This window comes from Nycticebus coucang, chromosome 9 (genome assembly GCF_027406575.1).
Source record: "Nycticebus coucang isolate mNycCou1 chromosome 9, mNycCou1.pri, whole genome shotgun sequence".
NCBI classification, from domain to species: Eukaryota; Metazoa; Chordata; class Mammalia; order Primates; family Lorisidae; genus Nycticebus; species Nycticebus coucang.
Window position 1 is genome coordinate 77,411,774 of NC_069788.1, and position 21,547 is coordinate 77,433,320.

At 40.1% G+C, this 21,547-nt stretch overlaps 1 non-coding gene across 1 annotated transcript; it reads left to right on the forward strand.

Annotated features, from left to right (window-relative positions):
- Window positions 1–14,854: 14,854 nt before the first annotated feature.
- LOC128595134 (U7 small nuclear RNA) lies at window positions 14,855–14,917 on the forward strand. The gene has a single exon (XR_008382803.1). It is a non-coding gene; the product is annotated as a U7 small nuclear RNA (small nuclear RNA).
- Window positions 14,918–21,547: the final 6,630 nt, after the last annotated feature.

A 21,547-nucleotide genomic window follows, 5' to 3' on the forward strand; every position in this document is an offset into this window, starting at 1 on the left:
CGCGTAATCTTCTTGAGAGAGACCCCACAGTATCTCCAGATGTTTTGGGTTATTCTGTGGGGAGGGGAAAAGGCCTAGGTTGAGAGAAGCAAATATGTTCATTCCCTGAAAGGAGGAAGGTCACCAAGTGGGAACGGTTTCTACGCCTTTGGAAGTATCCGGTTTCAGCAGAAGGAGCCAGGAATAAGATATCATTTGTTAACTTTGCTAATCCATTAAGTAGACGTTGGACAACTGAGCTATTATTTGGAGCTCTCTGCTATGTATCCTCTACCAAGGAAACAATGTCCTGCTGAGTTTAGGTGTGGTGTGTGCTAAGACGACATAAAACTTTCAGCAGCTTTAGATGAAGCTGATTTTTATTTTAGGGAACAGCACACACTGAATCAGTAGGAGAGAGAGAAACCGCGGCCCTCCATCCCCTCCTTGGGAAAAGCATTGGTGGTAAATTTCTGGGTGGTTTACATGGTTGATGGTGACTTTTATCAAATCTACCCCCAGAATATAGCGTTTGTATTTTGCGTGTGGTGGAAGGTTCTCTCTAACTGAAATATCTCAGAATCATGGTGAAAGAGTGTTTGCGTCCCAGCTTCTCATTCTACTGATTAAAAGAAAAACTGAGGCCTGAGGTGGGGTGGGTGAATGCTTGAGTGTACAAGTCAAGGTGGTGGCAGAGCCAGATCTAGAATTATGGGTGGCATTCAACAGCTCTGGCCCCACCGGCAGCACACACGCAAACACGGAAGCCAGTGTGGCAGCCCCAGCCTCTCCGTGCTTGGTTTTCTCTCCATCTCCTCTTGGCTTCAGGTTTAGAGCAGCAGCTCTCTCTTTTCTCCAAACGCCTCTTTGATGTGTAGTTTGTGCAATGGTGAGGGACGAGAGCCAGGGACAGGGTCCTGTGTAGAATAAGAAAGATGCATGAGCTGCAGTGCCTAGAAGCCCGACCTTAGCATCGTTCTGCATGACTTACAGGTGATTCACACAGCCTGGCCACAACCAGCCAGCTGCACCATCCTTCCTTGTTCCCGTGACACAGGTCAGGACATGGCAGGTAAAGAAAGACAGAGGGAAGATTGAGAATACGGGCTAAAAGGCTCCCTTTCTTTGATTCCTGTTCCCCTGACAGTGACCTGTTGACTAGGAAACAGGAGGCTGCCAGGAGAGACAAGCTGATGGATGGCGTGAATCAGAGGCTAAACCACAGTCAAGGAGGCGTGGCTGGGCCCCCAGAGAACCCTGCTGCTGCCAACGCAGGGCACTGCCAAAGTCCAGGGTGCCAGCACCTTTTCACTGAGGGCCTGTGATAGACAGTGTTATTCTTCCTGGTCGACATAAATTCCCTCCTCTTCTGCTAGCAGCACTTCCGTTCCCCTATGGGCGCTCACCCTACCCCAGGCGCAGGCCTTTTGAGGATTGGCTGGACACCAGTCTCCTGAGGGGGAACAGGGCATAGACCGGACCATTCAACCTGCCCAACCTCAGTGTGGGCTCAGGGGTGAGTCCATGAGCCAAGTCAGGCCAAAGAGACTCTATCTGGGAAAGTTTGTTGGAGAGAGATAGAGAGAAGCTTTCTCTTTCTGCTGGAATTGCCAGCTTTCAAGGTAATGTAAAGTCAGAGCCCTCAGTGGCCCACTTGAGAGCAAAGCCAATGGGAGCAAAAACAGAACTCAGGTGTAGAAGGCAGAGGGAAGGGGACAGACCAGATATGAATGACACCATTCTGGAAACCCATGGATTCAACTGCTTGGGGTCAAATCCAATGCTGTTCAATACATTCCATTTTTGCTTTAAGTCAGTAGTGATACTTTCAGGTATACCAGTGTTCCCACAGAGCTACTGGAAAACTCTGCAAATCCTGTCTACAAAGTAACAATGCTGAGCCTAATCCCACCCTACCAAGTACTGCCACCTCGGCCTTGTGCTCACACATACGATAGCAGTTGCCTCTATCTGGGAAAGTTTGTTGGAGAGAGATAGAGAGAAGTTCCCTGCTTTGGACTGACTGTGTACAGCACTGCGGTGCAGGTGTAACAAGGGCAGATGAAAAGGCAGGGAGAGATGACCTAACTGAGCCTGGGAGTAAAGATGGCTCTCTGAGACTGCTTGCTGAATAGGAGAGGAAAAGAAGGGAACCATTGGGGATGGGGGATGAAAAGCTCAGTTTTCAAGATTTTCAGTTTCAGGAATGTGAATTTTCAAGCTGTCTTCCGGACATCCAAGTGGTGGTGTCCAGTCAGCATGTGCATGCACAGTTCTTAAGGTTACGGTGGAAGTGTAAGTTGAAGATACCAAATAAGGAGTAATTAAGGAGATATGGTGGAGGGAAATTAGGCATGAATGGGTGAGGCTGCCCAAAGACAGGGATGAGAGAGGAAGACTCACAGACAGTCCTGTGGGACAGTGCCACTTAAAAGAGCAGGATGGATGAGAGGGAACTGGAAAGGAAAAGAAAGAGAATGGGCAAGAGGGAGAAGAAGAACCAGTAGGAAGTGTCATCAAAGCTGAGAAAGAGATTGTTTCCAAAAATGAAAGCCTTTCACAAAATCAAACACCACAGAGAGGTTACAAAGTGGAAAATCTGGGAAATATCCCCTGGATTTGATGATCTTGTGGAGAGCAACTTCATTGGTATGACAGAAGCATAGACCATAGCAGACACACTGGGCTGTTCATCTCCCAAAATGCCCTTGCAGCTTTTCCCAAGAGTTCTGTGTGTGTCTCTCCTCTTCCTTCTCTGTGCCATTAACTGTCTCTGTTGCTCCTCCTCATACATGCTCTACAGCAGCACTTATCACATTGCAGGGAAGTGACTCCTTTTTACATTTTTCTCTTTCTAGACTATTAGCTCCTCCAGGCCAAAGACTCTGTTGCTCATCTCTTTCTTTTAAGCTATTGAATTTGAGTATCACCTGTATCTAGCAAAATGCATGCATCTTAAGTTTATAGCTCAGTTGATTTGTACACATGTATCCACCTTTGTGACCCCACCTCGCTCAAGAGACACGTTTCTAGGACTCCACACACCTACCCCATGATTCTTCCCAGTCAACGTTTTTCTGACTTCTATTACCATATGAGGTCTGACAATTAAGTTTGTGAACGTGTCAGTGTGCACTTATGTTGGCAGTCCTGTACAAACAACTTGATACGGTTTCATAACCTTGGTATATCCGGGTCTCACAGTTCTGTTCATGTTGACATGTGCCAAATATTGCTGAGTGGCATTCATTATTGTTGTTGCACATTTTTGTGTGCCGTCTTGAGAATGTCAGAGCTTGAATTAGAGCAACAAACAGTTTTGAATTTCTTGATAAACTTAGCAAGAGTGAGAGTGAAATCAAGGACATGTTAGTCTGAGTTTAAGGGGATAATGTCATGAAGAAAACATTAGTGTGCAAATAAATCAAGTGTTTTTCTAAAGAGAGAGAAAGCATCACTGATGATGAAAGGTCAGGGCATCCAGTAACAAGCAGAACTGATGAAAACATTGTAAAACTTCATTGAATTATATGTGTCAAAATTTTCAGCTGACTGTGGGAAATATAGCAGACCAAGTAAACATTGGTAGAGAAACAATTAGGAAAATATTAACTGAAAATCTTGGCCAACAACTTATGGCTCTTGCATCATGACAATGCACCAGCTCACACAGCACTGTCTTGAGGGCATTTTTAGCCAGAAAACAAATAATTGTATTAGAACACCCTCCCTACTCACCTGATCTGCCCCTTAGTGGCTTCTTTCTTTATCCAAAGATAAAGGAAATATTGAAAGGAAGACATTTTGATGACGTTCAGGACATCAAGGGTAATACAACAATAGCTCTGACCACCATTCCAGGAAAAAAGTTCCAAAATTCCTTTGAAAATAGACTAGCTTCCCATGGGGAGCACTTTTAAGGTGACCATAGTGATATTCAGCAATGAGGTCTGTAGCACTTTTTGTCGGATGAGTTTGCCAACTTAATTATCAGACCTTAAAGATTAGTTTCAGCTGTCTTTGAATTTAATGGAAATTGAATAAGAGAGTCTGTTCTCTCTAAGATGGTCCACTCTCACTCAACTTTTTGTCATGCAGGCTGTTTTATTAATGATAATCTATTCCTTTCCATTGTTCAATATTGAATAAATATAATACAACTTAAGTATCCAGTTTCTGTACCCAGACATTTGAACTAGTTCCAGATTGTGGCTATTAAAACAAGGCTGCTATGGATACTTGGATCCACCTCTTTTAGTGAACATGGAACTCATGTTTGGAGGGATATGCCCGGGAACCCTGGTCTGTCCTTTGATCTTTTTCTCACCACTCTATACAGGGCCAATGGAGTAGATAGCCAATAAGTACAGATTGCCCTTAAAATCATAAGCCATTTTTTCAACAAATCTCAGGAAGTTATTTTTAATGGTACTTAATAAAGTCTTTGTGGTATCATCAACAAATATTTTGGGTTCAATTCCCAAGTAAAGGTATCAAAATCTGAAGAGTAAGCCAAAGTTCAATTAGCAAAAGATTAGCCTTTCTCTCCTCTCATAATACAAGCTCAAATTTGTTGAAAAATATATACATACAATTTCAGTAAATAAGGTAAATAGCTTTTGTAATGAATAAGACAGAATAATAATAAGAATTTGGTGTCAAGGGGGACTTGTGAAGAATCTCTTCAGTGTTGTCAAGTGGAGGAATGGGAAGGGATGGGACACACATTCCACTCTAGACTGGAAGGAGGTCTGGTCAATATATCTATTTATATACAAAAACATATGTTTGGGCAGGAACAAGGCTTCAGTGGGTGCCTCAACAAATGCCCCAGGAATGACCTTACTGATGAAGATACCAAACTTGGATGGGGGTGAGTACCTGCGTCAGTTTTCACTGGGTTGAAGTCAATACCACAGGCAGCCAAGGAGGCGTGAGAAAGTGCTCTTCCTTTCATGGAAAACTCTGCTGGGAAATGCCAGGATTTGAGCCTGCAGCCACCACATCCTTGATGGACAGAATCTGACCACAAGTTTGGCCAGAGTTTGTGTGAAAAGAAGTGAAATCTTACCTGAAGAAAGGATAAAAGGAACTGGAAGACAATGAGACTTCTGGTTTGGACGCAAGCCTTTTTCTTCATTCCATCTCAATCCTTCTCCTACGACCCTGCCCAGCGCCCTAAGGCAGGACTCAGATCCAAACTGGAAGCCAGTAGGATTTACTGGTGTTTTTCTGAGTCTCCTCTGTCCCCTTGCAAATCATTTCAAGAGGGTGGGAAATGACCCCTGCCCACCTAGCTTAAAATATCAGTGCAAAATAAGTAGAAAAATAATTTAGGTGGGGGGTGCTGGTGAGGGTGAATTCAAGGCCATTTGGCCATTAATCCCTGTAGCTGGCAGACTCCCTCAGATAAGAAATTGAGGGCACGTGGGGTGAGGGGGGGGGAATTAACACAAAGAAAGAATAGGCTTTTTCTCAGGTTGAGTCTGCCCCAGAGGGAGCAAACTCATGTCTCCCTCAAATCCAATTCTTCTCATTCTGTTGTCAGCTTAGACACAATGACATATTCATTTGCTCCATGGTCTCACATTAATAACACATCAGTGTTTCAGTAGAAACTGTCTGATACAAAAAAAAAAAACTTTATGAGAAATAATGACATTGTCTTCACCCATGGTTCAAAGATCCTAACTGGTAACATCAGGGCAGACAAGGAGAGTTAGCAGTCTGCTGGTCTGTACCAAGGACACCAGCTCCTATAGTTTCTGCACTTGGATGGTTCAGAAATCTCAGGGACTATTTCCTAGGAGGGACAGGGCACAGCTCCAGGGATACCATGTACATGGGGTGCTGCTGGGGAACAGAATGGGAATGAACTCAGCACTGTGATATTTCCTTATTGAACATTGGCCAAGTGTCCCGAAATATCATCCAGGACACTGTGGAATTTTAAATTGATTGTTTCATTGTCTTGTAAAAGAAATGTCATAGTCACTACTGTATGCTTTGGGTTTTGTTATTATTATTTTATTAAATCATAACTTTGTACATTGATGCATTTATGGGGTTCAGGGTACTGCTTCGATATACAATGTGAAATGTTAACATTGAACTAAGTAACACATCCATTACAATTACTTAATAGTTTTGAAATGTACCATTGCATTATGCGATGATTTGGGTTGTTAAATGAATTTATATGTACAACATAAACTCACCAGGTGGAGGGCAGGAAAGAAAGGTCACTGCAGAAGCTAGAAAAACCAACACTACGTAGGTCTACCCTCTGAAGAATTTATATCGTCTTAAGGAAAATACAGTTTTTAACAGCATGAAAAATGTTTACCTCTGACCACCACTTCTTTCTTGCCCCATCTATCTAGTCTCCAAGGGCAATCATGGCACTATCTCATTGTCACATCAAGCCCCTTGATCCAGGCTTTCCATGGTTCACACTTATTTGATGGACTTTAAACTATTCCTTTTATATCCTAAGGTGAATTGGTATACTCACTTTTTTGCACATATCCTTAGTTCTGTTGCTTCTTTCTGGCTTGATCATGTTTCCTTAATGAAAACACAATCTCAATACTATCTGACTCTTAAGAAACATGATTCTACTTCAGTGAGAAAATCACAGCACTCAGGAGAGAATCCCACACTCACACACTTCGTCTACCCATCTTCCTGCATCTGCACTCACATCCTGCCTTCCTGACTTCACTGCAGGCAAACTGTCCCTCCCCTGCTAAAGTCCTCTAAGTGTGCTGCATATCATAGCTTCTGGTCCACTCGAGGGTGCTGCTCCTTTGTCTCCTACATCACCACTTTTCCCCATTCAACTGGATTGTTCCTATCAGCATATAATCAGGCTACACTTGCAGTTTAAGGGGGGAAAGCTCCCATTTCTTTGCTCTCCTTTGTAGTGGAATTGCTTGAGAGAGTTATCTTTCATCATCACCCTATTACTTTTCTCCTATTCTCCTTTCAACCCACTCTACTCAGATTTGTCCCGAATCCCTCAGCCAGAACTACGTTTTTCAAGGTCACTCTTGACCTTCTAGTTGGTAAGTTCAATGACCAGTTCTCTCGTCTTTCTTGACTCATTATTGATTCATCACCAGTAGCAGCTTTGGATGTGGCTGATCACTTGATGCTGGTTCACTTTCTTCACCTGGCTTTCCGGACACCATGCTCTCCTCCCCTTCTGCTTCACTGACCCTTCCCTTCCTGTCTCCTCTGTTGGTTCCCCTCCACCCTCTGACCTTAAGGCTTAAGGTCACCAGAGCCCAGGCTTACTCCTCTTCCCCTCTCAATGACACTTCTTTTCCTGGGGATATCGCCAATCTTGTGGCCATCAGCACGATCCACATACCCTTGACACTCAGGTGTGCATCTGCATCCCAGACCCATCTCCCAGCTCCAGTGACCCACTCCACTCCACTGCGGATGTCTACTAAGAACCTCAACTTCATTGTGTCTAAAACCAAACTCTTGATCTCCCTCTCCAACCAGTAGCTTTTCCCATCTTTCAGTTGATGTTGATTCTTTGTTTTTTTGTTTTGTTTTGTTTTGTTTTTGAGACAGGATCTCACTCTGCTACCCTGGCTGGAGTGCAGTAGAGTGATCATAGCTCACTGCAGCCTCAAACTGCTATGCTCAAGCAATTTTCCTTTCCTCAGCCTCCCAAAGAGCCTGAAACTACAGGTGCACACCACCATGGTTGGCTAATTTTTTCTATTTTTTTTTTTTTTGTAGAGATTGGGTCTCCTTATGTTTTCCAGGCTGATCTCCACCTCCTGGCCTCTAGTGATCCTCCTGCCTTCACCTCCCAAAATGCTGAGATTACAGGTATGAGCTGCCACAGCAGGCCTGACCCATCTTTATAGTACATACTTCTTTTTTCCTTTCATACTCCTTACTCCATCCAACAGGGAATTGTTTTGTCTCTACCTTTAAAATTTATCCAGGACCAAACTCTCTTCATCACCTCCCCTGCTGCCACTAGGTTGAACCCACTATTATTTCTCAACTAGATTCCTGCAATCACCTTCTAATAGACTTCTTCACTCCTACAACATCCATGGCCCACTCTCAGAGCAAGAGCCAAAGATACTCTCAGGAACTTTTCTGCAGGTTATTCACTCTTATATCAAACACTCTCATAGGGAACCTATGGCATCTGAGCAAAAGACAGACTCACCCCTCCCCCAACCCTGCTCCCATCCTTGCCTCTGACTTTACCTCCTGCCCTTCCTCTTAAGCATTGCAGCCTGCCCCTGTCCCTCCACTGCCCTCCCTCTGGCCTACTCCTCTTTTATCACAGCCCTTCTCTCCTTCCAAAAGCTCATATCATCCACTTATGTTTACTGTCTGCCTCCCTTCATGGCATAGGAGTTCCATAGGGCTAGTCTTTGTCTGTTTCTTCCCTATTCTTCTCCAAACATCTGGAAGGGTTTTGCTTGCTGTAGGTGCTAAACAAGGTTGAATGGATGCATTCATGGAGCCAACTTTCTTGGACCCACTAAGCCAACTCTTCCTGAAGTTATGTTTGTGTGCTTGTTAAAATGCAGATTGGGTCTTACCAGAATTAAGGAAGCATACTCTCTGGGAGTGAGGAGGGGGCAGCCGCACTTCCAAGAAGCTCTCCAGGGCACACATGTCCCTGCTGAATCCCTGAGGACCACATGCTAAACCTCTTACACCTCACAACAGTGGTTTTCAAATTTCCTTTTAGACTTTGTACCATTTCTTCAAATGTCAGCCTACAAGATCTTAATAGATCACATAGATACTGTCCCCCACCAAAAGAAAACCTGATTTAAGCCAACAGACATGGGCTGGGAGGTCCTTAGAAATTTGTCTCCTTGCAGTGGCTTCCCCAGGGCTTCATAGAGCAGAGCAGAATGAAGACTTGTGGTGTAAAGTGTGGCTCAAGGCCTATTTCTTTTAGTAAATCTTTATTAATATTTATCTTGTACTGACTCAACTTCTCTTTATTAAACTAGACTCTGCTAACATTTAGAAGGACTCCACCCTGAAGATCCCAAAGTATAAAATTCCCCTCTGTAAACAGAACTTTCTTCTCTCTGCAGCTCCCTCATCTCCACCTGGCCTGAGCCTGACACTAGCCCCTCCCCTCTCTGCACTCCGACTGTTCTGGCTCCCTTCCTGATAGCCCTTGTTCCTTCTCCAGAGCTGATTGCAGCCCTGGATCACCTTGATTATCTCTTCTCTCTATCACCCTCAGTATTCCAAAAATTGCTAAAGAAAATGGTACACCCTTGTGGACTGGCCCCATTGCAAATTCATGTCTGTGAATTGGGACCACGGTCCTGCATGATAACCCACTCAGCCATAAGTCAGTGGCTCTTCCCTTCCCTTTGCTTATGAAGGCCACACCCAGGTTTGCTTAAAGCAACAACTCCTTTGCACCTATTAATATATAGCATTCCCTTCTGAGTTGGCAAAGAAAACAGAAGCTCTTTGGCCTGCACTCCCTCAATTCCCCTCCACTCTTTACTACCCTCATTAATGTCTTTCCAGTTGCTATTTTAGAAAAGATGTCCTCACTTCCTTTCAAGAAAATCCCTCCCATGTCGCTCATTCCGTATCCCCTTCTCTAGAATGTCCTCTCTATTAAACCTTCTACCTCTTTCTTTCCAGTTTCTATCCTTTGACTAGAAAAAAAATTCAAAAAGAAAATACATACAGTAAACACCCTCTTGGCTCTGTGCCCCCTCAAGCTATTAGTTGTTTTACATCCTTTCTATTCATCTCCAAACTTTGTGAAAATATTCCAAATGGCTGTCACTACATTCTTACCTCTGGTTTACTCCTGCACTGACATAAACTAACTTTTGCTCTTGTCCATTCAAGAAAATGGCTTCTCAAAAATGAGAAATCGTTTTTCTGTTTGGTTCCCATATATGAGTGAGAACTCGTCTTTCTGTGCCTGACTTATTTCACTTAACACAATGTCCTCTGGGATCATCCACATTGTCACAGATGACAGGATTTTATTCTTTTTATGTCTGAATAATATTCCATGGTGTTTTAAAAAGTTGATATCATAGAAGTAGAGAGTAGAACAGTAGTTATCAGAAGCTGGGAAGGGGAGGGGGCTTTCCAGAGAGGTTGGCTAATGGGCACAAATTATAGTTAGACCACCTCCCCTCTCCCAAGAATCCCTGGAAGTTCTATGTAACTCTAGTTCTTTGGCTATGGGAAGCAATGATGCCAAGCTGGATCCAGAATTCTCTCCCAAGAATTTGAAATATCCCAGTGATAGACCTTAACCACCTTCCAAACTTGTGCTGCCAGATAATTCATTTTTGTTAAAGTCTTAGTATAAACCCTTTGTAATTTCTGTATTTACTTGATAACACCAAAATGTGTCATTGATGAGGAAGGATCATGTTCTGCACCTGTAGTGATATGTCTAAATTTGCACCTGTGAATTTTGTATCATACAATATTGTACAAATGAGTCCTTCACACCATGTGTGTAGTACTCTGGGAGAACAGGCAAGGCTCAGGTATATATATATAGATAAGATGATCCCACCAAGGCAGCAGATTGCATGGCAGCAGTCATAGTGTGACCTGCTATGTCATAGCAAGTTTTTAGCTATGTAATCGTTTATTCTTATGATGAAGATCAAGAGAAGTGGCTAAGGTATTAGATATTTTCTGTGTGAATCAGAGTTTTATTAATTCTGTGCAATTGAAAGAAAAGGCAAAACTGCATGCTGAGATGGGGGAAATTGCATTCCTAACTCCAGATTTCTGATGTGTGTCATCAAGCATCTAATTGTTTTGAATATTATTTTAATAGGGGTTATTAAAAGTGAACTTATAAAACAAAGGAATGTTAAAAATAAAATGGGAGAAATGATGGCATTCTGGTTTAGCCTTTTCTAATCTCTAGAATGGAGCTAAACCATGACCATTACCAACCTTCTGGACTAAGCCTAAGGAAAAGCCAATCTGTAGAAAAAGAAGCAGGCTCCCCAGAGAAGGACAGAGAAGGACTAGTTCCTGGTGCTAGTGCTTTGCTGAAGCATGGCTTCATTCTTATTTTCCTTGTCTATGTAATAGCATGGTCCTTACATCGAATTCCCCTCCAGCCAGAGTTTGTTTCTTTTACTAAAGTGCTCATACACCCTGGTTTGCTTAAGACGGGACTCTTAAATCAGGAGGGCTCCCACTTATTCCATAAACTATCTTAGTTGATGATAAGTGATATATTGTCCTGCTTATAATTTTAAAATGCTAGCCAACATACAAACCACTCTTTCTATTAGATTGAATATAAATTTCTCCTTGGATTTTGCAAAGATAATGCATCATGTAATATAAAAATATCCTTCATACAGGCAGCCTCAAGTTCATGGTACTCTTTCTTATAAAGACCCTCCTGTCTTATGCCTCTCATAAATTGATGGTATCACCCCAAGAACCATGTAGTAAAATACTTCTGGGAACGTATTTTTGGGATGCCTATTAAAAGAGCTGAACGCTAGATATCCAATACTCTCACTCTCATGAGCATACCTTGTCAAGGGTACAGGCTGTGGAGGCGACAGCAGTGGCTGGATTCTAGGTGTATTTTAAATGTATAGCCCATTGGTACTGCTGGTGGATTAGATATGAAGTATGAGGGGGATAATATGAAAAATGACTTTAATTTTTGGCTTGGATAGTAGTGTCATTTACTGAGATGGAGAGGAACAGGTTGGAGAAATGAAACCAAAAATTCTGTTGTGATCAAATTAATTGGAGATTAACCTATATAATTCCCAAGTGAAGCTGTCCCCTAGGTAGTTGGAGCTCATTGGAGGGTGAAGATAGATAGATGATAGATAGATAGAATTTCCTTATAGATGGCACCTAAAACTATGAAACTGGATGAAATCACCTGGGTAGAAAGTAAATCTGGGCTAAGCACCTGCAGTTCAGTGGTTAGGGTGCCAGCCACATACACCAAGGCAGGCAGATTCAAACCCGGCCCGGGCCTGCTAAACAACAATGACAATTGCAACAACAACAACAAAAATAGCTGGGCATTTTGGCAGGTGCCTGTAGTCCCAGCTACTTGGGAGGCTAAGGCAAGAGAATTGCTTAAGCCCAAGAGTTAGAGGTTGCTGTGAGCTGTGATGCCACAGCAGTCTATCCAGGGTGACATAGTGAGACTCTGTCTCAAAAAAAAAAAAAGAAAAGAAAAGAAAGCAAATGTGGAGACATAGAGAACCCACATCAAAACTTGGGTGTTCCCCATATTAGAGTTTGAGTAGAGGAATAGCAGCCAGCAAAGATTAAATATGAATGGTCCTATGGTCCACTACTAGGTATGTAGTCTAAAGGAAATGAAATCAGTTTGGGGGAATATATGTCTATACCCCCATGTTTATTGCAGCACTATTTACTATGGCCAAGATGTAGAATTAACCCACATGTCCAACAATGGATGAATGGATAAAGAAGATGTGGTATATATGCCACGGAATACTATTCACTCTCAAAAAACAAACAAACAAAAAAAAAACCTTGTCATTTGCAACAACAGATAGATCTGAAGGACACAATGCTAAGCAACATTAGCCAAGCACAGAAAGACAAATATTGCGTGATCTCATTCATATGGGGAATCTTAAAGAAAAATTGACATCTTAGAAGTAGAGTTGAAGAGTGATTACCAGAGACGGCATAGTAGAGGAGAGAGGGGAGGACGGGGAGAGGTTGGCCGATCAATGAGTACAAAGTGACAATTAGATAGGAGGAATAAGTTCTGGTGTCCCACTGCACAGTAGTGGTTGTGTCTATGGTTGACAGTAAGGTATTGTATGTCATAAAATAGATAGAAGAGAGGCTTTTGAATGTTCTTACCACAGAGAAATGATAAATGCACGAGGCAATGGATATGCTCACTGCCTTGATTTGATCATTATACAACAGATATATATCAAAACATCAGATTGTACCCCTTAACTTGTGCAGTCTCAATTAAAAATTTAGGTTATTACTATTTTTTTTTTTTAAAGATATCAAGCCACAGACTTTAAAGTGTTTTGGATTACCTAAGTGTTCATGGGAGGGAAGTTTAATCATTATCAATGATACGTTAATGCACTTTTTATGTTCACAAGTCCTCATGCTTTCTTTTTTTTTTTTTTTGGGCAGGGGCTGGGTTTGAACCCGCCACCTCCAGTATATGGGGCTGGCGCCCTACTCCTTGAGCTACAGGCGCCACCTTCTCATGCTTTCTGAAGAGTTGCTTTGAGTTAAAAAAAATAAGACTTTTGCTTGAAAAAAACATGAATGAGTGGTCAGTAAGAGAAAAAGAAAACCAGGCAAGTATGATAGAATGTAATAAAAAAGAAAAAGTAATGAAATGTTAAAGTGGAGGAAATGGTTTATTATCACAAAGTGTCTGATTTTTTAAAATTTATTTATTATTAAATCATAGCTGTATACATTAATGCAATCATGGGGCACCACACACTGGTTTTATATACCATTTGACACATTTTCATCACACTGGTTAACATAGCCTTCCTGGCATTTTCTTAGTTATTGTGTTAACACATTTATATTCTACATTTAGTAAGTTTCACATGTACCCTTGTAAGATGCACCGTAGGTGTAATCCCACCAATCACCCTCCCTCTGCCCATCCTACTCCCTCCCCTCTCTCCCCTCTCCCCTTAGGTTATAATTGGGTTATAACTTTCATATGAAAGCTATAAATTAGTTTCTTAGTAGGGCTGAGTACATTGGATACTTTTTCTTCCATTCTTGAGATACTTTACTAAGAAGAATATGTTCCAGCTCCATCCATGTAAACATGAAAGAGGTGAAGTCTCCATCTTTCTTTAAGGCTGCATAATATTCCATGGTGTACATATACCACAATTTATTAATCTATTCATGGATCGATTGTTTAACTGTGGTTCTTCATTCTTGAATACTGGCTGGCATAAATTATCTTTAAATTAATGCACTGAACCTGTCACTTCCAGGAGAGCAACTCAGTCTTGCTGGCAATGATAAAAAATTTGAACTCTCTAGCTAAAATTAAAATTTTGGAAAACTTGTATCCACCACCATGAACCTGGTGGTTTGTCAGCACTTCAAGAAGTTTTTAAAATGAGGTTGATGTTGATATTCAGGAATGTGATTTTACTGGTAGGTAAAATAAGTCATTTTAGAAGATATGAATAACTCAATAAGCCAACAATTTCAAAATGATCAATAACTGATGTACGGATAACATATAGTCAGACATATAGGCCTATACAATAGAATAGAATAAACTGCCCCCAAATACACACTCACATATATGGACAAATGATATTAGACAAGGGTGCCAATACTACTCAATGGGGAAAAAACAAACGGTGCTGAGAAAACTAGACATCCACATACAAAAGAATGAAGATAGATTTTTACCTTGGAACATGTACAAAAAAATAACTCAAAGTTCACCAAAGACCTAAATGTAAGACCTAAAACTATAAAACTCTTAGGAAAAAAACTTAGGAGGAAAACTTTATGACATTGGATTTAAGAAGGATTTCCCAGATATGACACAGAAAGTACAGGCAACACAAATAAAATTAGATAAATCGGACTACTTCCAAATGAAAAACGTTTGTGCATCAAAGGACACAATCAGCAGAGTGAAAGGGCAACCTATGCAATGGGAGAAAGTATTTGCAAATCACATATCTGAAAAGAGGTTAATATGCAGAATATAGAAAAAACTCCTACAACTCAAAAACAACAAAATTCAACTTAAAAATGGGCAAAAATTTGAATAGACATTTCTCTAAAGAAAATTTACAAACAGCAAAGGAAAAAAAGTGTGGAAAAAAAGTGTTTTGACTCTTTTTGAATTTGTCTGGCAGGTTTTCTGGTCCTTGCCAGACGAGCCCATAAAAAAAAATAAAAAATAAAAAACAATGAAAATATGCTCAATATCATTAATTATTAAGGAAATGCAAATCAAAACCACAATGAGATATCAGCTCACACTCATTATTACTATGGTTACTATTAAAAAATAAAGAATAGAAAATAACAAGTGTTGATAAAGATGTGGAGAAACCAGAATGTTTATACACTCTTGGTGGGATCCCAAAATGGTGCAGCCATTATAGAAAATAATACAGCAGTTCCCCAAAAGATTAAAAATATAATTACTATAGATCCAATAATTCCACTCTTAGGAATATACTAAAAGGAATCAGAAGGAGGAACAGATACTTATATACCCATGTTCGCATCAGCATCAGTAGTCACAAGGTAGAAACAATGTAAGTATAACAGATAAATAACAGATAAACAGATAAATGGATAAAGAAAATGCAATGTATACATAAATGGAGGAAATTCTGACACATGCTACACAAGGAGGAACCTTGAGGACATTATGCTAAGTGAAATACGCCAGTCACAGAAAGGACAAAGACTGTTTCTGTTATCTGTTATCTGAGGAACCAAGAGTTGTCAAATTCATAGAGACAGAAAGTAGAGTGGGGGTCTCCAGGGCCTGGGAGAAGAGGAATGGGGAGTTAGTATTTAATGGGGACAGAGTTCCGTTTTACAAGATGAAAACAGTTCTGGAGATGGATAGTGGTGACGGTTGCACAATTATGAGAATGTACTTAACATTACTGAACTGGGCACTTAAAGTGATTAAAAGGCTAAGTTTTATGTTATGTGTCTCTCAGACCACAATTACAAATAAATAAATAAATTATCCATGGATAATACATTCAAAGTTCAAAAGCCACCAGTGAATTTTAATGTAACAGAATACCAATCATTCATTGATATTGTTTCAAATTTTTTTTTACATTACTATGAATCATCAAAAATTATCATTTGTTTGACTTCATGAAGACTCAAAGAATATTTATAATTATCCAAAAGTCTGTTTAAATACTTCTCCTTTTGCAACTATGTGTCTATTGAGGCTAGATTTTCCTCATGTATTTCAACCAAAACAACACTTTGCAATAGATCAAATGCAAAGCAGTTATGGAAATCCAACTGTTTTCTGTTAAGCCAGACAGGACTGAGATGTTTCAAAAAAAAAAAAAAGTAAAACAATGCCACTCTACCTACTAAGTTTTTTTGAAAATACAGCTATTTTACAGAAAAATATGTCATTTATGTCAACATATAATAGGCTTGTTTTTATATGAATGAATGATATTGTGTGCTATATATAAATATTTTTAAATTTCCTCAGTTTTAGTTTCTAATATGGTAAATATCTACAGGTATATGCCACATAAAGATAAGCCCTTTGAGGTTCTCAATAATTTTTAAGAGTGAAAAAGGCACCAAGACCAAAAAGTTTGAAGACCACTGTGTTAGAGGACTGCATTACAGAGGATAAGGCATTTAATCTTCCTCTTCTGACTCCTTTACCCTTGAAAGATTGAAGTTTGAATTAGTAGATAGAGTTTGGACAATCCCATTCTGGGAGTTGGAAGTCTGACATCAGTACCCTTGGGCTGAAATCCAGGTGTCAACAGGACTGCACACCCTTCAGGCCCCTTAGGGCAGAATCTTTTGGCTTCTCCAGGCTACCGACATTCCTTGGCTTATGACTGCATCCCTCAGTCTCCGCCTGCACCTTTTCTTGGCCTTCTCCTCTTCAATCTGCATGAAATCTCCCTCCTCCTCTGTCTTATAGAAACACATATTGTTGGATCCCATTTTTTACTTTACAGGATGAGCAATCCCTTCATAATTATAGTCATCAAATCTTTTCTTATGAAGTCTAAATAGTGTTGATAAGAAACAATGTGCTTTGCATTTACTTTGCTTTTCTTAATCCACAATAAAGGGATAGAAGTGAAGTATGGGTTCCAGAACACAATTACCTAAATTTAAACCTCAGTTCCATCATTTCCAAATTATGTGCCTGGAGGAAAGTTAGTTGTTCCTTTTGTGCTTCACTTTTGTCATCCATTAAATGGGAATGATAATATCCTACCACTTAGGATTCATATTTATAAATCACTCACAATAGTGCCTGCCATGTAAAAGCATTATATAAATGTTAGTTCAAATGTTATATGAATAAGGTTACCAAGAAATTGCATATGGCTTAAGGATTAGATCACTGATGTGAGTAAAGTATTTCAGCTGTTAAATAAGTCACAAGATACTGAGACCTGGGTACCCAACAAGACTTCACTTTGCATTTCCACAGTAGAAACCACACTTACTTTTCAAGCGGTTTCCAGGCAGTGCAGCTGTGCTCCAGCCAGCCTAGGGGGCATCCCGCACACCCCACGGCAGCTTCTCTGACCAAAGTTAGTGAGTCATTGTGAGTTCTTTCTTTTTTTCTTCCTCTTTAGGCACAGCCTCCTTCTGAAAATGAATAGTATATATTTACAGAGAAGAAATGACAGCATGTTTTCTGTGAATAGCGACATCATTTTTATTCCACTTCCTGTTTCCACCATTTGGAGTATTTATAAAGTTTTCCATTTGATCCTTTTTTTGGACAGTTGGCTTGTTTGGAAAAGTGGAGGAACAACAGCTGAATAAAATGGAGTGCCCAGGAACTAAAGCTATAAACAGCCACATCAGCATTGCCCTCCTGCCCAAGGGTGGAATGAGCCATATCTTGGTTGGGACTCAAGGGAGCCAGACTTTGAAGTGGCATAAGGAACAGCCAGTGGGCAGGACCAACGTGCGAGCCTGCATAGAGCAGAGGACACACAGCACACGGGGATTTCTACTCTTGCATGGAACTCATTTGTAGTCATTACCTTGTGTGTGCAAAGAGTAAACACAGTTGCCCAAAAAACAGTGGATGGAAAATAAGGGTTATCACAGACTGCTAAATTGCTCTGCGGTTTCTATCCCAAAGGGATCTGGAAGGGAAAGCTCTTAAAAGGCTGTTCCCAGATAGTCTCTAAAGAGAACCTATTAGCAGAAATCAAGCCCTAAATAAGATGAGTAGTGAAGTGACAGAAAGCCAGAGAATAAAGGGAGAACCTTGAGAACTGGACAGCAAATCTGAGGGTGCTTGTCTCAGGGACTTTGCTGATGGCCTGTTTCTCAAGGCACAGGCTTTCTATGCCTGGAACAAGTGATTCAGTGCATTTCCCAGAATGAGTTTTCAAGCTGGATCTGAGACCCAACCCATCCATTTATAACATGTTAATTTCAGGGCAGAGGGAATGCTCTGATCCAAAGGTAGCCCAGAACCAAAATAGAACACACTAATACAGAATGGTTTTTGAGCTTTCCTGCTCAAAGCCCTTTCTGGCTAAAAATCATTCCCTAAAGCTTGTGATTCCTCAAAGGAAAATGCCTGATTTTATTGAAATCCCTGTGTGTTACATCATGGGATACAGCTTTGTTCCTTTCTTTGTTGTTTGCATTTAATCTGTCTGACCTTTAAGAAGAAAAAAAAAAATACCTCTAGCAGTTGGCTCCCAACCCTGTCACCACAGAACAAGTGCTGGGACCGCCCAAGTTAAGTTTTGCAATGATAAGGCACTTGTTCATTGCAATGTTTTTTTCCTTTTAAAAAATTCCTTTTAGACCAGCCTAAGCAACAGCAAAACCCCAATTTCTACCAAAAATAGAAAAATTTGCCAGGCATCATGCCAGGAGCCTATACTCCCAGTTACTTGGGAGGCTGAGGCAGGAAGATCTCCCGAGCCCAGGAGTATGAGGTTGCAAAGAGCTGTGATGACACCATGGCACTCTATCCTGAGCAACAGAAAGAGACTCTGACTCAAAAAATTTTTTTTATTTTAAAAAATTCCTCTATGGTTAGGTGTTGCACTGAGGCAACTGGATGAAGCCTCACATTCCCTGACAGCTCAGAGAAGGGTATGCAACCTTGTTAAAGGTGGATGTGTCTTAATCAGAGTCATTGGTGATTATGTGAGTTGCCCCAGGATCAGAGAACTGGAGGAATGTGGAGTGTTCTCCCCAACTAGCTCTTAAAGAGGATGAGGAAATGCCAGCAAAAAATCACCCTTAGGATGCCTATTGGATAGGATCCCCAAGGCCAATAAAAAAAAACAGGTGTTCACATGTCCTGGTGTATGCTCAGGTATGCCACTAGAAAGTACATGAAAAGCATACGATTTTATTCAAATGACTAATATGAAAATCACAGCAAAGTATGTATCCCTATTAAGTAACTAAGTCATTTATCACGGTAAAGGGAAGGGAATTGGGGGTTAACATACTTCTAAGCATTTCATTCAAGGGAGAAAGATGAGGGAAAACACATAATATATCTTAGGAACAGTAATGTCCTGTTATTGTTAAAAACTGCTGGGACCTCATTAGAGCCTATGAAAACATCATCTGTAAGTACTGAAAGGCAATAAATCTTCAATAGCCAAAAAGGAAAGTGGGCAAAGTGAGGGAAAGGCAAGAGGGAAGGAGAAAAAGGAGAGAAGAAAGGAAAATGAAACACAGAAGAAAATTGCCATCTATCTCTTGGTTTTCTTGCCAAGCTCAGGAGCCAGCAATTTCCAGGTTTGCTGGCCAATTGGCTTCTTAAAATGATCATGTGAATTCAGTGGCTTGATTAAGAGCTGGCCAGGTAGGAGACTACATTAAATATTTTGAAATAATTATCAACAATTAGTAAAATGTTTAGGACAGATTTTTTTTTCTCTTCATTCTTCATACTATAACCGCTGGGTGATCTCTGTTCCTTCCTTAGACATGGAAATTCCTTTTCACACACTTCATCCTGTGACAAAAGTGAAAGCAATTCTGAATAATGAAGAAGAAAAGATTCAAGTTGCTCATTCTGGACTAACTGAACATTGTTTCTATATCCATTGTTACTGGCAGAGGGCCAGCGGGTATCTTCCAGGCCAAATGCCTTTTTGAGATTACAGGAACTGTGTGGTTCATTTGTTCTCTTATAGGATTGAAAAATGGTCACAGACAATAAGTAATCATCCCCCTTTTGCAAAAAGAAAAAAATTAGAGCTTCAGCTGTGAGCTGTGTCAAAAGCATAGACTGTCAGAACCTGCACAGTAATCACACAAACAAAAAGTTGTCGATAGAGAAAGGAATCTCGTGATAAATTGACAGCATACTATGTGCTGTATTTGATGAATGATATTCTTTTTCTTTTTTTTTATGAAAACTAAATTTATTCAAAGTAAAAACTCAATGAGTGGGCAGTGTGGCAGGCACCTGTAATCCCAGCTACTTGGGAGGCTGAAGTAGGAGGATTGCTCAAGCCCAAGAATTTGAGGCTGCTGTTAGGTAATTGATTCAGAGAAGATATTCTTTTTCTTTAAGAGAAATGAGTTGACTCTCGAAATGGCCAGTCTGTATGTTCTTCAAATTCCTTAATATCTAAGTAGATTTCATGTCTGGAGAGGAACATATGCTCACCATTTTTTGTACTTTTTTATTGTTGCTGATTATTTTTTAAACACTTAACGCTTCTCTAAATATTTGCACTCTGCTTTCATAAGCTTAACTATTAAATAAAAGATAAATTATTAAGTAACTACTAAATAAAAAGCTATAACTTTAACAAATTTGCCTCCTCTAAACATGTAAGCATTGATATAAAATATTCATCAGACTCTTCCAAACATTCAATAAGCATAATCTTATCAATGCTTTAAAAACATAAAAAAGAGGCACAATTATCACAATGAATACAAACTAGACCAGTACACTTACACTCAAATGAACTCCCTAAAGATTTAATTTCATGAATTTAAATTTGCTTCTCTGTTATTATTCTTATTTATAGTCTAATTTCTTAATAGAGTACAAATTTCACTCATTTAGCTAAGAAAGTCTGGCTTACCTTCTTAGACTAGCCCTGATTACATATATGAGTTTTGAAACTAAACATAATATTTAGGCAACTTCCAAAGAAATTCCTCTTTCTGTTCTTTTGAGGAAGGCTTACAATGCCATAAATTGTTGCCAAGTCACTTACCTAGGTCCTTGTTATAGTTGTAATTGAATTAGAAATTCTTCCTATTATTGGCTTTGGAAAATGTGATCTATTTTGACCTTTTGTGACCTTAATCATCTTATCAATATCCAAACGGTGCTTTTAATGGGCATTACCTTCCATGAATATCCAGTACAAGTTCTTTTTTAGCTCTAGTTATAAGTAAAACCTAGTGTCATGTACTTAAGTCTAAAGCTTTTTGTTGATTTGGATCACTGAAACATTATAACGTTTCTTTCTCATTACTCATTAAGATCTGTAATATTGATATAAAGTTGCAGCAAAAACCCAATAGCCATCTTTCATTCTCCTGTGCACATGGAAGTTGGGATAGCACATCTCCGCAGAGATCCCTCACACCATCAGGACCACGTATCTGCTTGTCTCTTCTACATTCTTCTTAAATGTAGACCTGATTAAATAAGTGAACATGGAAATGAGTATGCAGACCATTTCTCAAAGAAATTGGGAAACCTGGTCATGATGTATAATTTGTTTGATATGTTGCTGGATTCTGTTTGCTAGGATCTTATTGAATATTTTTGCATTGATATTCATTAGAGACGTTGGTCTATAAT